Genomic DNA, 17,747 nt, shown 5'->3' on the forward strand with positions numbered 1-17,747 from the left:
CAAGTATAATGTCTCATCTTCAGCATGCTCACAAAAAGGAATGGGGGAGTAGGGGAGACAGCCTGAAGCAGTTGCTCTCCACTAAACCCAGGGAATGGCTCTGATTCGGTAGTAACTGTGTATTACAAATCTGAGTTGCATTCAAACACATCCACATTGCAAGAGAATCTTAGTTCTGAAACAAAGGAAGAATCACTCTTCTCTTGAATCCCCTTTTAACAATAATTCCCCATGACACACAGTTTTGGTGATGTATAGAATCCCTTATGTAATCCTGTACTTTTGAGAGACAACAGTGCCGAGTTAATGGTTGTTTGGTTGTTTGTTTTTGTTTTTGTTTTTTAAATGTGCTTCAAAGTACAGGAATGGTAATTCTTTTATTTCCAGGTGTTAAGGATAAGTTATCTAATTATAACTCCAAAATCATAATGGAGTTAGAGGCCAGTTATAATCCACTGATAGATGTTTTGCCTTATTTTCTTGTCATTCACACATGTAAATTTGGCAACTTTATATATATATAGTGCATATTTGCACATCTGCACAGAAAGGCATGTATATTTGAAATAATGTGATGTTATTTAATGAGTAATATTTCCATGAAAATAATGTAGGTTTTTTTTTCTTCCTATTAAGTCTGATATAGGCTTTAATATTGAACCATGGTATCATTCTAATTTTCAGTAAAATAGATGACATTCCTGTTATTTTAAATTCACAGTACACATCAAAGAAACTTTGTGGACATTATCAATACAGCTCATTTAGTTAATAAATTTGTAAGAAATGGGGAAAATATTATTGTAGATGAAAACCAAGATGGAGAGAAAGAACAATTCCAATCCAGTTCTGAAAATCAGATTCTTCTCTTGTGGATTTGACCAAGTGTCCTTGTAACCTGGAGGAGATGTTTATCAAATGTGCATACCTCCTGACAAGGAAATCTATTTATGTGTACATAAGATCCACTGCAGACCAGAAATCTGTCTCAGCTGCAGCAGCACATTTCACAGCTTGTTGGTGTATTGTGTGAAGAAATATCTCCTTCAGCATGACTCTAGTCCTGGCCCTCATATTACATTAGCAAAGAATAATGTTCCATATTCATTATCTCCATGTCACCTAGAATATTATATACTGTTCATGTAATGTTGTTTTTTTCTCCCCTACTCTCCATTGCTCACTCATTAAAACTAGATCACGGTTACTCCTCATGTGGAAGCCATGTTATATTGTTCCAACCTTTGCTGAGCCTTCCCTTGTTCTAGCCTAGAAACAGAGGCTAAGAAACCAGAATTACCCCTGTAATCAAGATGCAGATGGGTCTATATAAGAACATTCAGTCATATTATTCCTTTCTTCTATTTCTTGTTTTTTGACCATTACCAAGCACTGAGCTGACCATCTATTAAGGCCCTGAAACCTCTTTCCTGAGTGGTAGTAAATAGTCTGGAAAATATTACTTTGTATGCAAAACTTGCTTGGCTTTTTTCCCAAGAGTATTACTTTACATTTCTGCGTATCAAATTTAATCTGCCATTTTATTGCCCAGCTACTCAATATCATGAGGTCTTTCTGGAGCTGAATTTACTTGTAACTATCCTGAATAATTTAGCTTTGATGCCCACTTTGTCACCTTGTTTTTTGTCCCCTCTTTCAGCTGATTTCTGAAAAGAATTGGCCCCATCACAGAAATCAAAGAAACTTGACCCTCCTCCTGCAATAAATAAAATAAAATAAAATAAAATAAAATAAAATAAAATAAAATAAAATAAAATAAAATAAAATAGTAACTCGTTTTTTCTCTTTGCTTCTTGCCTTTTCATTAGTACTTTAAACATGTCATGACTTCCCTTCCCATCCGATGGCAATCTGACTTTTCCTGAGAATACCTGGGGAAAAATCTTGTTGAAAATCTGAAAGTCCAGGCAGTCTATAGCAACTGGATCTCACTTGTCCACATTTGTAATGTATCATTCTAAAAGATTTGAATTACACATCTCTCTGAAAAATATGTTGATTTTTTCCTAAGAAATCAGTTATCCATTTGACAATTTATGCATGAATCCATTAATTATTTTCTTTTAGTTTAATGTTTTGATGCAGAGTTGATAGCAACCTTGACTACTTTTCTCCCATTCGTGACCAAAATTTTGCAAGATTTTTATCATCTTCTATTTCTCACTGTAACTCTTAATGTCTGTAAACTGAAGAAGAAACACGAATTACATTTCAGATGGGCTCTGTCTAATATACCTCTAATAAGAATTTACATGACCAATTGAAAACATCAGTCATCCTTCTCTGTTGATGCTACACTGAGGTATGTATGTGGAAAAAAAAAAAAAGAAGGTAAAATCAAAGGAGTGCTGGAAATATTTCCTGTTCCACTGAGTATATCTAGGCTAGAAATCAAACATGTATTGCTGAACTAGCCTTAAGAAATTAAATCAAAATGTTATTTGTATTTGACTACATGAAATTTCCTTCCCATTTTAACATCTAAGCAGTAATATGTTCAATAGCCATACTTTTATGATTCAGTTGTTTTATTGGTTTTGATTGTGGGATTGTATTTCTTCAGGCAGAAAAGACCAAGCCCCAAGCCTGTCAGTGTTCAGAAGGAATTTGTATAATGCCCCCAATAATATGCCCTAACTTTTGGTTAACCCTGAAATGGTCAGGAAGTTGGACTAAATGATTTTGATGGTGTGTTTCAACTGAACTATTCTATTCTATTCTACTTCTTCCCTATCCCGTCCCGTCCCATCCCATCCCACCCTCTCCTCTCCTCTCCTCTCCTCTCCTCTCCTCTCCTCTCCTCTCCTCTCCTCTCCTCTCCTCTCCTCTCCTCTCCTCTCCTCTCCTCTCCTCTCCTCTCCTCTCCTCTCCTCTCCTCTCCTCTCCTCTCCTCTCCTCTCCTCTCCTCTCCTCTCCTCTCCTCTCCTCTCCTCTCCTCTCCTCTCCTCTCCTCTCCTCTCCTCTCCTCTCCTCTCCTCTCCTCTCCTCTCCTCTCCTCTCCTCTCCTCTCCTCTCCTCTCCTCTCCTCTCCTCTCCTCTTCACTGTGCAAAAAGGGTACTTGGTAGAAGGTGGAGAAAGAAAGGAAAATGAGGAATTATTTTCCACAGCCAGAGTCTGGGGTCCTGATCAGTGCAACAAGGTGATTATTCATAGTCTGTTATCATTTTTCTGCAGCAATGATGGTAGCAGTGAGTTCCCCTCCAATAATGGAGATCCTTGACAGTACAGGTGCTGCACAATATGTCAAGAAACATGGTACAGGCAGCGACTGTGTGAGTTCAGCTTTGCTTCACCAGTGTCAATTCAGCATTTGCGATTCAAGTTGGCTCTACCAGAGTTATATCATATCATATCTTATCACGTCACCAAATCACCCAATCAAAGAATGATTGAGGTTGGAAACAACACCAGAAGGTCATCTGGTTCATCCCCACTTCTTCAGCTAGGCTAACTAGAGCAGGTATGATATATAGATATATCATATCATATATCATTTCATTTAATTTCATATCGTTTCATATCATATCAATCATATCATATCATATCAATCATACCATATTCATGTTTATAAACCAAATCTGGTAGGAATGAGTAGTAAACAGTTGTTCATCAACAATGCTTGATAAAAGCATTGAGCAAATGGAATATAAAATAACTTGTAAAGGCCTTGGGGTCTGAAGTTGTTGCTAGTCACCAGTATGATATTAAAGGTGATTTGAAGTACAAGCATGCAGGCAAGACCTTGAAAGTATGTAACCTGCAAGTCAAAAGCCCTTCCAAGTATTTTGAAGATGACAAAAAATCATGAAGTGTTCTAGATGATTTCTTTGTTGATATGTTAAAAATCTTAAACAAATATTTGTAAAAAAGGAAATTGGATTTTTTAAATATATTTCAATGTTTTTGCCCTATAACTACAGCTGATCACCAAGGCTAGAAAGAGGGATGTTTCAACTTCAGCTGGGAGACTGCACTTTCAAAACAAACAAACAAACAAACAAAAAACAACAGATAAAGTGTTTAGGAGAAATTCTGTTATGCTCTGGTATTAATTTCAAGTAACCAAGCTAAGAACCTCACTTTTTAGCATTAAATGTTGAAGAAATGGGAAAACTCCATTGAATAAAGATGGTCACTGTATCCATAGACTTCTATCAGCGGGATAGCATTTAAAAATATTTTCTCCACCCATGTCTATGCTAGTCTCTTCTGGTTCAAATCCTCCTTTATTTCACTAACAACATGCCTTTTTAGCATATTTCCAAACCACTTGTTAATTATTTGTGGTTGCCACTACCTTCCATTTTCATTTAGTTCAGGTTACATGACTTCTGGAAGAAAATCTATGTTTTTGTCTGTTTTGGAACTTTGCATTAAAGGATGTAAATGTGAAAGGGGTAAATGTCAGGTTTATCAAAAACACCTCAATTTTCAATTGACTTGAAAAGCACACCAAATATTTTCAGTATTTCTTGTCTTGCAATAAATCTACTCATCATTCACTTTTATAATTTTGTATTATTTCAGTAAATTATGGATTTTTTCTGTGTTTTTGAACCTTTCCAGATCAGGCATGGAAAGCTGAGGGCTTAATGTGGATATGGCAAGCGGAAATTTCTGGGAAAAGCTATTACATTGTTTTCTTTAGGGTCATATCTGTAGCCTCATATAGTGTGTATTTTCTACTTGAACTTGTGTGAGAAGTCTGCCTACTTTACCTTCCCCATTCTAGTTAATTTTGTGATAAAAGGGATGAGAGAGAGAGAACAGTTTTCTGGCTTTGTTATTTCTGTTACTGAAATTAAGCGTTTAAATGAAGTGCTGCCCCTTTTAAGATACTATTTTCAGCCACATAAATACAAATGATCCTTGTATCATGTATAACCATTAGAAAGAGTTCTCTCAAATGATAATTTAAAATAAACGTGTAATCTTCTAATAACTCGGAATTTTATACATATAAGTAATCACTCTTGCATGAGTTAAATAATCCCTATCAAGATGTGTTATTAACTCATGAATAAGCATTGACAGAACACTGATATGCATTGGTAGGGCTTCATAGACTAAACCTACAGGAAATTTAGGCTATCTGCCATGAAACTCTTTCCCAGTCTATAATAATACACTGTAATCAGGTCTAATACATAGAGGAAAAAATAGATTTCTCAGAAGCAAAAGCAGTAGCCTAAATGTTTTTCTTTAAACCAGTGGTAAATTTCATTTTAAGGTGCCAGAAGCAGGGAAGGGTTGATTCTGGAAGACCCTGGTGATCCTTCTTATACTCACTAGCCTGATTTGCACATATGCCTCCTGTATTGTTGCAATTACTGACTTTTCTGGCATGTAGAAATTACTAGGAGCAAAGAATATTTCAGATTTTCTAAATCTCAGTTCTTTACTTAATAGAACTGCTAAAACTTCTTCCACTGGAACTGCGATTTCATTTTCAATGTCATGGTCATTTCCACAACTATGGTCACCTTCCTGTGTAGCCTCTCATTTTCAACAATAACATATTTTTCAGAAAATTTGGCAAAATACCAGTTCACCTGAATCTCAAATGAATGTTCTTTAAAAAAGTGGTCTTTAATGCCTGACTTATTCTCACTTTCCAGTGAGAATGTTTGGTTAGATCTGTGATTTTTTTTCCCCTGGGTGTTCTGTATGAATTTAATATTTTCAGTTGATTTTTTAGAGTGGTTATCTCACCTTAGTCTGCACAGAGCTAGAGTAGCAGAGTACTTTTCAATCTTCTGTTTTGAGCTTTATGGACAACAAACATACTAAACCTCAGAAGAGAAGAAGAAGAAGAAGAAGAAGAAGAAGAAGAAGAAGAAGAAGAAGAAGAACAACAACAACAACAACAACAACAAGAACAAGAAGAACAAGAACAAGAACAAGAAGAACAAGAACAAGACCAAGAAAGAAAGAAAAAGAAAAAGAAAAAGAAAAAGAAAAAGAAAAAGAAAAAGAAAAAGAAAAAGAAAAAGAAAAAGAAAAAGAAAAAGAAAAAGAAAAAGAAAAAGAAAAAAAATAAAAAGAATGAGAAAGAGAAAGACAAAGAGAAAAAGAGTAAAAAAAAAAAAAAGAAGAAGAAGAAGAAGAAGAAGAAGAAGAAGAAATTAAAAAAAAAAAAAAAGAAAAAAAGAAAAAGAAAACATTGGTGTAATGCAAATCATGATTCTTTACAGCTCCCAGGAATCCTTCCTTAGTGCTGGTAGGAAACAACATGTTCAAATTAAGAAATCTATTTATTGTACACTGTGTGATGTTTAATGACTGATTTATAGCCAGCAAGATGACAAGGGAAGTTTTGAAATGCATTGCCTTTCATCTATATTTATATAGATAGATATATTTACACGCGCACACGTATATAACAGTGAGTGCTCATGTGCATAATCTATATATTCATGATGCGAGCCCCCTAAGAAGCAGGTTTAGGATATCATCTGCGTGCCTCTCCATACAAAGGGAAAAATCTGCAATTTAGAAACAAACGCTTGGAATAACAAAATGGTTTAATTTTAGTTACAGGCCAGGTTTCAAATGTACCCCATCTAGGGCAGAGCCCATCTCTGAAGTGCACAGCCTGAGGTAAATTGATACATTCATCCCCAGTGCAGACTTCTTCCACACTGATTACTGGTCCCTGCTAACAGTGTTTGCAAGACGGCTTATCTATTCTCCTCTTCTATGAGAGACACTGTTCAAAGAGCCTGAAACACAGCTGCCTCTTTACAGGCTTTACCCACTTTTCAAAAGGAGGGGAGTCACGTGGTTGGGGGGTGGATGCTTCTGCAATAGAAAATCTAAATTAATCTTCATAGAGAGTGGGGAGCCTTGTTTGGATCTATCAGAAAAGGAAAGCACTTGTAGGTGAAATCTTCTTAAGACCAAAGTGAAAACTTTCAGGCAACCCTGTGAAAACGCTGGGCCGCAAGGCTTCCTGGGCATTTCAAACAAAAGAAGTTAGCTTTCCAGATAAAAGGTTCCTGGCTTCAGTGTGAAAGTTTTCACCATGAAGAGGCAGTGCAATGCCAGAAGTCTGAAGGGGCTGGGAGTCTAGCAGCCAGGGCATGGTTTGCTGCCTCTTTCCTTCCTTGCCTCTTCCTTCAGAGAAGGAGCTGTGTCACCAAATGCACATTTGCTTCAACATAATAGGAAACAAAGACGTGGTCTTGAATATATCCTAACCTCTGTAGGCAACATTTCATTAACTTCCAGTTTTTGAATTATTATTTTGACCAGCTGGCCAAATACAACACTGGAGAAGACGCCAGCAGAGCACCTCTTTTGGTGTTTCTCAGCCCTGTGTCACTTGCCAGCATGGGTTGTCTGTGCTGTGGCAGGAGGGAGGGGTGGCCAGTATCTGATGGATTAGGACATCTTGCAGACCAGCGCTGGTCTGGGAAGCACAGAGCTCGCCCATCTCACACTGGCCAGTGCTACCCCATGCCCCAACAGAGAGCAGTAAGAGATGAGTCGAAACCAACAGGGGGTGAGAACATAAAGAAAAGGTGGGTAAGAGGGTACTGTGAAAGGGGGCAGCCTGCTCACACAAACATCACAAACATGTAACACAAAGGTGACATTCCGCAGAGACCAACAACTTCTGGCTTTTATTTTAATGAACTTTCACAGAAATAAATACGTTGGGTTTTTTGTTTGTTTGTTTGTTTGTTTGTTTTGTTTTGTTTTTTCTTTCTGTGAGACTTGTGAGAGCACAGAGTTATTCCCTCACACATTGCTCTTGGCTTGTAGTCCAACCTGCTTGGCCCCTCCAATGGTGATAAAAGAGCAGAACCTTCTCTAAACCCTAAACTAATTTTCAGAGATACGACAACCGAGGTTTTTTGGTATCTCAAGTTCACGTAAAATGTAAAAAGCTACAGAACCAAGTTAACCATAGATTTTTTGTGCAAAATGTACCAGAAATTTTCTGATAAAGTAAATCAGATCCTTTTGCTTTACCATCACTACAAAATTTTCCTCAACCTGGGAAGAAAAAAAAATAACTGTATGATCAATGAGCTCCAGGCAGCACTCAGCACTGGGCAAAAAATCTATTGGCATATTCAAACAGACTCTTGTCTGTCCTTCTGGTTCTTGGGAAGCTAGAATTACAAAGTGTAACATTGCTCCAGACAAGCTCACGTAGCTGTTTCTTGGTTTAAAATACTATTTCACTTGTGCTCTGAGATCTGGAGTGTAAGAGGGCAAAACGGAGGTGAAGTACTCAAAAGCCTGTGATAAACCTGTAAAAACAAGTCTGTGGCTCATCCTGCCACCTGCTATTTTGAAAGCAGTTTTGCATATCTGGAATCAAGCGTACTAGAGACATAGCTATCTACATTTCTAATAAGTGAATAGCATGTTAAGGGTCCTGTTTTTCTTTCAAAACACTTTGTGTGTACGTGTGTGTGTAGAAGAGCTGATCCCAAACTATGGGGTTTCCCTATGCAAAGCTCTACACCTGAGGCAGTGACGGATGGTTTCCAGAACCGTGTTTTTTGTTTCAGAAGCCAGTCTCTGGTGAGAAGGAAAACAGCAGCACTTACGATATTAGTGGGGACCATAGGTTAGTGTGCACCTTCCCCTGGGGATTTCCGTGCTCCAGTTTTGCACTTCAGTAGGCCTTAGGCAGCAGAAATTGCATGCCTGTATCAGTTAGATTCTGTTTCTTCTTGAATTATGTGCAAGATATGCAACCCAACCCTCCTGTAAAAGACTTGCAACACGCAAGCTCATATAGCCCCCCCATGCAAGGGAATTTGCTTTTATGGAGACTGGCCTAATGTGTGAAATCATGAAGTTAACCCCCTGGCATTAGTGGTGGGCCTTTGCCTTCACAGCTTAAGGCTGAAAACTCCCAACTGCTGGTCCCAAGCACTTCTAAAGCCCAGTGGATATGGCTGCAAGCGAAGCAACTTCTCACCTCCAGATACATTTCATTTCCCCAAGCTTAATGTGGTAAAATACATCAGACAGAGGTCTCGCTGTGTCCTTGGAAGTGAGACCACCCAGGGGCACCTCTGTGAAGTTATTAGAAGTGAGTGTGATTTGAGCAGTTTAGTTAAGTGGTCAAGGATTCTGGCTTTTTTTTTTTTTCCCCCCCTTTTCTCGCCTCTCTTCTTCCTTCCTCCCATCTCACAACTGTGAAAAATTCCTGTTTGTTTCAAAGCTGAAATCCCACCTAGTGCACAAAGCAAAAGAGGAAAGTGTTTTAACAGCTCCACATAGTTCCATGACAGTGAACAAAAATGCTTACAAGTAGCAGTTTTATATACAGCCATAGCCTTTGATTTGTTTTAAGCACCTGTTATTTTAAAATTATTCCTTTAAGGAAAAAAAAAAAAAAAAAAAGAAGGACAGAAGGAAAGAAAAGAAGGAAGGAAGGAAGGAAGGAAGGAAGGAAGGAAGGAAGGAAGGAAGGAAGGAAGGAAGGAAGGAAGGAAGGAAGGAAGGAAGGAAGGAAGGAAGGAAGGAAAGAAAGAAAGAAAGAAAGAAAGAAAGAAAGAAAGAAAGAAAGAAAGAAAGAAAGAAAGAAAGAAAGAAAGAAAGAAAGAAAGAAAGAAAGAAAGAAAGAAAGAAAGAAAGAAAGAAAAAGAAAGAAAGAAAGAAAAGAAAACTTCATTTATTCTGCTTGCAAGGACCACTGGGAGAGCTTATGAGTCACTGGCCACAGAGATAGAAAGGGCACGGGAAGTGGGCTGTTAACACCAGGCTCTCACCTGCTGTCAGACCGGGCTTAGCACAGGAGAGGAGGGAAGGTTTGGATGGGGTCTGTCAGGCTTGGTCCGGCGCCAAGGCAGGACGCAGCGCGATTGCTTCAAGGCATGTTCCTGCTGGCAGAGCCGGTTTGAGAATTGTTGTTGACGCTGGAAACCTCTCCACTCCTCCTTCCCTTGCTCTCTTTCTCACTCTCCCTCTTTTTCTTTGTGTTCCATCTTTTTCACTCTATTTCTGGTCTTTGCAGAGGGTGCAGCAGTGTGCACAGGATCCCTGATGGCAGATGCGGGGCCCAATGCCTTTTCTCACTGGACTCAATGGAAATCTTTCCTATGAACATAAAGGGAACTGCACTGAACATAAATTATCTGCCTTGGGGGTTAGCTATGGCGTTAAACTTAAGTAATGATCACAGGTAGGAAGTAAAAGAAATATTTTTCTAAGTAAACTCTCTTCTGGAAAGTTTTTTTTTAAAAAAATAAAAATTAAGATAAATGAACAATTTATTCAAGTACTTTTTCAGAAGGTGGAGGATATTACTACTTTCTCCTGTACAGAATTTCATAGTATGGGAAGTTATCAAATGTGACATTTACTGTATGGAGTCCAATTCCTTTTTTTTTTTTTTTTTTTTTTGCTAAACAGATGAATCACTGAATTCAATGGTGCCCTTCCTGCCTCTCTTCTCCTACATGAGACCCAGCCTGTGGGAGTGATGAAAGGAAAGATTAATAAGTGGTAGAATGAAAGAAGAAAGGGAACAATTATATTATTTTAACTAACAAATCTCTCAGCTACTTGAACCCACTGCTGTCTCTCACAAAATACTTTGTAAGTGACTTCTGCCCGTTTCAACACTCAGTTTCTCTGTTAACAGCTCCCTCTGCACAGACCAGAAGTAGACTGTGTAGGGCTTGGATCTGCCCCTCCAGCCACATGGAGCACAGGGATTCATGGAGAAATCCCCTCAGAGGATGTGCCCTGTCAGGCTGCTTTGTAACCCATCTTCCATAATCCTACATTCCTCCTTGCTATGTGATTCCTTGGCTCCCCTAAATGCTGTGGGCACTGGCAATTGTGTGCCGACCCCTGTTGATACTTTCTGCTGGAAAAAGTCTGTGGTGTGTTGCTGCTGGGCCACAGTTCCATGTGAAGGGGCCAATTTCTTCTTTGGCCTGGCTTGTCCCCAGGACACATGCTGTCCAGAAAGAAAAAGGAGAGCTATCTGCACACTCAGAGATGGAGAAAGAGGTTTCTGCTCCCCCATTAGGGTAGAGAAGGGTAGAGTTCCTGGTGTTTTCTAAAGGAAATGTGTGTTTATATAAATATATATAGAGAGTACATACATGTATATATAGTATATATATATACACACACATACTGCTTTGGAAATATATATATATTCAAAATAAAAGCTGCCTTTTCATCTTTAAATGTTATTTTCTTTTATTAGCATGCATCTCTGACTTCTTGTATTGAGCTTAATGAATTTTGCTCTTATTGCACAGAGTTCCTATGCCTTTTATGTTGGCTGACCAAACCTAGTGGAGCACTGGTCAACTATTCAGCATGAAGACATCCTGATACCTGTGTTTTTCTGTCCATCACCTCCTGCCTCCACTCTCCCATCCTCATGTTTGTCTCCATTACCTGTCCTGGCACCCCCCCAGGCCAGGAGCTCTCTCTCACAGACCATTCCTCAGGGTACATCACCTTTGCCATCAGGAAAGACTCAACAAAATTGGAGGCTCTGGGATGCCAGTCCCAGATTTCCTCAGATTCCCCCCAAAGTTTCCTGAGTGAAGGAAGATCACATGCATGGGCATGTCCTTGTGTAGCTGTTAATGTCTTCTGGCAGATGTTAAGGCACTTACAGAACTAAAATCCTCACAGACAGAAGGTTCAGCCAGTCATGTTTTCCTTCAGCATCATTGAAGGTGAGCGCCTGAGAGGAAGGTTGAATACTTTCCCCAAATAACATCTTGCTTGTAATGGGAACTTTGGCTGTTGCTCCTAAAACCACATACCTTCACATGCTGCAAAATGTTCACTTGTGGGTATGTCAGACAGTCTGCACACCAGGAGATTTCATTCTGTGGCAGTTTTTTTTTCCCCAGCTTTGACTCATGTTTTTGTAGCGTGCAGATGAGCGCTCTTTGCTCTGAGCCTTGTTAAGGACGCATGGAAAGCTGCACCTCCCCAACACAGAATGGTGATCAAATTATACTATCATGCCTGCCTCAGCATTTGCAGTTGAGCTTCAGTGCAGAAGCTGCTAACTTGGATGTGTGCAACATATTTTCAATAACTGTGCAGGTTTTGAGTCACTGTTGTTATTATGGTGTACTTTCTGTACTCCAATTCAAATGGGAGAGAACCAGCCAGGGACTGCTCTGGCTGTGCTCTGCACAGCATTGAAGCATGGTTGGCATTTCAAGCTCTGCACCTCACAAAAACCCACTTATTTTCTTCCCAGCTGCTCACTGTGCTGTATCTATTTCAAAAATCTTATTTGTAAGGACAATTGACATTAAACCCCCCACGATGAATTGCACTTGTACAGGAGTTTCAGTGTGAAGCAACCAAAAATTATTTTTCTCAGGAATCATCTTTAGCACAGAAATTGTTGATTAAATACTTTGGATATATCCTTATAGTGTTTGTTATACATTCCCACGCCTCTATCATATTCCCCTATGGTTACCAGATGAATGTCCACCTTTCTCCCCTCTTCCTCTTCTCTATGCTTGAAATTCTGTTCCATGTCAAATTCACGCTAGAAAAATCCTGCACATAATCTGTAGATGAAAATGTATGGTTTCAGATTTTAATTAAGAAATAATTTCCAGTAAATGCTTTTCCAGTGAAGTCAAGTTTCACCAATTTATTTGCATGGGTATTTAAAGAAATTTCATAAAAATATAAATAAAATGAGAATATGCTGTTTTAGGCCCCAATTCAGCAATGTGCTTAAGCACGTACTTAAATTCATCCATTAACACATGTTTGAGTGCTGAATAAATCCCCTGTGGTATTTAAAGCTTGAAGCATGTTTAAGTACTTTTGTGATTTTAAATCTTGGACCTCTTCAGTAGGAGGAAAAACATATCCCATACATTAGGTAAAAACACTTTAATTTTCTTTGAAAAAAAAAAATATTAAGGGGTGTTGATGCTTATCATATGGTTGATGTTTTGGGGAGTGGCAAACTGGTTAAAACCAAAGTGATTAATGCCTGTTACTGAGTGATACAAAGATTGCTGATGACTTTCTGCCCCACGACAGGCACCATCAGGAGACATCCACCACCACAATTTCATTCCTTACCTGATTAAGGAGGTCGAGCTCTGCAGGAGGCTCTGTAAGGTCCAAATAACATCTCAAAGCTACCAAAGCATTTTGGGCATCCTATGGCTGCCAACAGATTTTCATCTTTTTTCTTCTTCAGCTGTGAAGGGAAGAAAAGGGGAAGAGCATGCATGATTCTACAAGGTAACAAAATGAAATGAGGGTTCTGGTTTTAACATAGACTACAGACAACATTGGACTCTATTCAGGCTGAAGAGTAGCATCTCTTTGAAATGTGAAGTGCTCTTTCAGCTCAGCATTCATACAAGTATATGATGAAAGTTTGATGAGAGATACGCAAAGACAACCATTTAAAGTTCCAGTGCTTGCCGAGAAGGGTGGAGAATTGTTTTTCTTAGACAAAAGCCATGATGAACAAAATAAGAGTGTAGTATAACCCTGTTTCTCTTTTGGCCTCTACCTGAGTCCTAAAAGAGCTCATGCATAGACTGGATAAGCCACTAAATATGACTCAGCTCATTCATGCAAGCTGCAAAAAAAATCTTTATTTGTTTAAAGAAAATTCTCTAACAATAGCCCTGCCTGCTTCAGCAGGCAAGCCTGACTGATCAGTAATGCCAGCCTGTAGAAAGTATTATATTAAATGCAGCATTTCTCCTCTTGATAGTGTTTGAACAGATGGTTTTGTGGCAACACCTCTACATTTTTTTTTAACATATTTTATTCTAATAATAAATTTATTTGTACTATGTGAGGTGAGCTATTAAAAGCAGTGGAGTACTAGGCTTGAAAGTAACATCTCAGCATTGCACTCTAAAGGATCTAATAAAATGGAGGGGGGAACCATCAACAGCAGTCCCAGTATTCTCTCTGCCAGTGCCCAGTCCTGGGTCTGAGAGGAGTAGATGTAAAACTGATATATTTAACCTGTGAAAAATTATACAATTTTGTACACAGGTGGAGCTGAACTCCCTTGTATTAAGGTGAGGAGGCGAATGGGGAAGGAAAGGGTAGATGGAGAGGAAGTTGTCTGAGTCTGACAGCTGTTTAACTATGCAGGGGCAAAAAGGGAAGAGGGCTATTTTCTACATAAAATGCATGTGTGATTGTCAGAGTACTTGAAACATCGACCTGAAGAATCTCATAACCTCTACTATAGGGAGTGTAGCAGCCAGTGTACCCTTTCTAGTCCGTTTTGCTGGACCCCTTGGTCCTCAGGTAATAAATGTTACCAATAACACCAATGTGACTGTGTCAGGTTCATGTTTTGAGTTCTCTTTATTGTTTCCAGCTGTAACCATCCTCCTCCTACCCATGTTGGTCTCCTTGCTTCAGCTCAGTCATCTTCAGCTTCTCATGAGGGCCATTCTGAGGCTCTGCAGCATGTCCCCACCCCCTGGGGCACCTGTGCTTGGTCACCACACCTCCAAGTGGCTATCATCTGGCTCGAGGCTGGCCACCAGCCCAACATTATCCAATGCATGTCTTCTTTGTGCAGCCACCATGAAGGACTGAACCAGCTAGAAAGGGGTTTCAGGCATTAGCATGTGTTTTGGAGGAACTTAGGTTTAGCTTCTTCCCCATTCAGTTGCCCTCTGTAGCTTGTGGAAACTCACCAGGCCATTTGGAGCCCTGCTGCGCCATGTGAAGGCTGGTTGGAAGGGAGGTGGCAACATAGCCCTGATCTGTGCATTACTTTTTCTGAGGTAGTGAAGGTTGTACATGTGCTTTATAAGAGAAAAAGAGGCAGACTGTCTGTCTCTGATTCAATACTGTTATGGCTAAAGTGAATCTAGAAGTTTGGGGAGAAGATATAGAAGCAGGAGCAGGTACAACACATAAAATCCTGCTCCGGTCAATGGCCAGCTTACTACTGGTTTTAGCAATTCTGGGGTTTCATTCATGTTGTCTGCTGCTACTATCTGGATCTCAATAATTGTGAATTTTGAGAATAACCCATACTTCAATCCCTGAAACATCTGTTTTACATCAAATTTAACTAATGTAGGGTTTTCATAATCTGTCTCAGCCAGCGAGAGCTCTACTAAATCTGAAAAACTGCATTTCTGCTTATGATGATTAACAAAGAAGACAAAACCAATTTAACTCGAAGACTGTGTTTCCAAGGCTAGCAATTGTGCAAACAGTGCTGGGTAGAACATAGAAAAGTGAAATGAATTCCCAATAGCACCCCTTTTTACAACATCATTGTGGGCTTTGTTGACTTTAGACTGGCTTTTTTTCTGTGGATGCTGTGGAATTTGAGATGACTTGAAACACTCAAATGAACACATTTAAATGTGTGTATTTATGGGCGAAGGAAGGGGATTCACACTTAAATCCTAAGTGCTGGAATTAGCTCCAACAAAGAGGGAGTGTGTTGACTTTCAAATGTATTCGGCTGATGGAGCAGAAATTTGTTGGCTAGCTTCAAGATTTATCTATTGTTGCTTTTTTTTTTTTTTTTTAACCTGGAGAACATCTTTGTCAGCCATCTCAGAATAACAGAAGTACAATAGGCTTGAACACCGATTTTTGAGCCAGGAACAACAGGGGCAGTGGGATCCCTCTGACGGGCTTCAGGTTCCTTTAGCCGGTGTGATTTGGCAAATCCAGGTCTGTCTGCGCTGCTCTTGCTTTGCAAACACAGAGCTCTCTATCTGCCCTGAGTCCTCAGCCCTGCACTTGAGGGAACCCTGACAGAGGGGCTGTGGCAAATCCAGCCACAGCAGCTGAAGGTACCCACCAGGGCCCCATGGGTGTCAGTGCTGACGAGACGCAGGTGGCAGGCTCTTGCCATAGCAGAGGTGGCAGAAGAGAGTAGAGTGCTTGCATGGCATATCAGATCAGGATGCCAGGCAGCCATCAGTGAGAGCACAAGGGCAACCCTTTTCCCTCTTCTGTTTGTACAGAAGGTGATAACCTGTGTTGGAAGCGGGGCAAATGCTGGAGCTCAAACGCTGTCACCTACAGCTAGAGTTCAAAAGCTCTTCTGTATGGACCAAAAATAAACTGGATGCTACAGGGTGAAAGTCATAGGTTGTTAGAAGTCCCTCTAAACTAGCTCCATTAGTCAGATTAATTGTATAAATTGCCACAGATTGAATCTGAAGCAAACTTGGCAGCTTGTATTTTTGTATGGTGTAAGGGGATAAACCTTTTTGACCACCTGGCTAAACCTCTGCATCACCTGTTAAAATTATTTTTACAGATCATATCAGACCTGTCTTTTCTTTCCTAGGGATGGTGGAGACACAAGTGTTGCAGCTGGATGTTGTTAGGGGGAAGAACTGTGTGTGTGGATTGGGTCACCTTGGTGCTTACAGGTCAGCAGACAGGACAAGGCTGCTTTGAAGGGCTCAGAGCAGGGGGCCGACATTTTTCTCCTCAGGGCATGAAAGAAAGACCATTCTGCAAAGGTCAATATGCCTGGCAGATTTTCTACAGGCTCTGGCACTCCCTGGGAAAAAAATATATTTATATATCTCAGCTGCACTTGCCCCTTCTTTCACATGAATAAAACCCACAGCCTATGTCTAGTTTTTGCTTTGCAGATATCTATCTATCTAAATATGACAAAGATCACCGTACTCTCATTTAACCCATTGTCTATCTCCCCACAAAATCTTTACTGAAATATGATGATTCATAGTCATTTGAAACACAGTTAATGCAAATGACTCTTCTATGAGGAGCAGAAAGGAGTGTAGGGTAGGGTTTTGGTGCATAGTTCCTTTTCTATAACGGAGAAGGAACATATAATACAAACATTGTGTGCCTGACATATTTTTATAACAGAGTACTAAGAAAATACTTGCTACCTGAAATATTTCTGTAAGTCACTGAAGCAAGCAATCCAACATGTGGGTTACATTACATTCAGAACTGATCTTAGTTTTGTAACACACACTAAACAGCAGTATGTAGGAGGCTCAGGTTTAATAAAACTAAAACTTTCGGTGGTGCATACAGCCAATAAAGATTTAAGCATGCTGGGCATGATCAGCATACTAATTGCTGCATTAATAAATCCTGAAGCCTGGGTTGTTTTGAAAGGCAAATAAAATTATTGTAGAAACCTTGAGGAGCATTTACATTGAAAAGTTAGCATATGTCAGGGCTGAGATGTGTGAATGTAAAATATCAGTGATAGCACTGATTAGATGTTTTTCCTTGTTTTTTTTACTTCTCTGCTCTGTGCCGTGAGGACTTAGCAAAGTCTGATTTTAAGTTGTTCTGCCCTAGCATTTGGCAACAAAACATCACTGAAAGCAGTAGTGCTTTTTTAACAACTAGTGATAATGCAGTTTATCTTTCATTTTCACCGCTACATCAAGTAAGTAATACTGTGCAGATGAAAGGGTGCCACACAGTAAGCCTGGACAGGGCTATCTACTCAACCACAGCACTTAGACCACAACCACGGGCAAAAGAGAACATAAAGGGAAGTTCCCCAGCATAAACAATTGCACCAGGTATCCATGCCACAGAGTCCAAGTGCAATATTTCCCAAGAGTTGGGGAAACAGGAGGCCCTGAGGTCTCTTCCTGCATGGAAAGAGGATCACAGCTGGATCCAAACTGATGTGAAATGGTGCTTTGAGCAGTGCAGGTTTGCTCACAGCATCTCGCCCAGCTGTCAGAGGGAAGCCTTCTCCTCTTTTTTCTGGTCCCCAGCAGCC

Source organism: Anas platyrhynchos, chromosome 1 (assembly GCF_047663525.1).
Source record: "Anas platyrhynchos isolate ZD024472 breed Pekin duck chromosome 1, IASCAAS_PekinDuck_T2T, whole genome shotgun sequence".
Classification (NCBI taxonomy): Eukaryota; Metazoa; Chordata; class Aves; order Anseriformes; family Anatidae; genus Anas; species Anas platyrhynchos.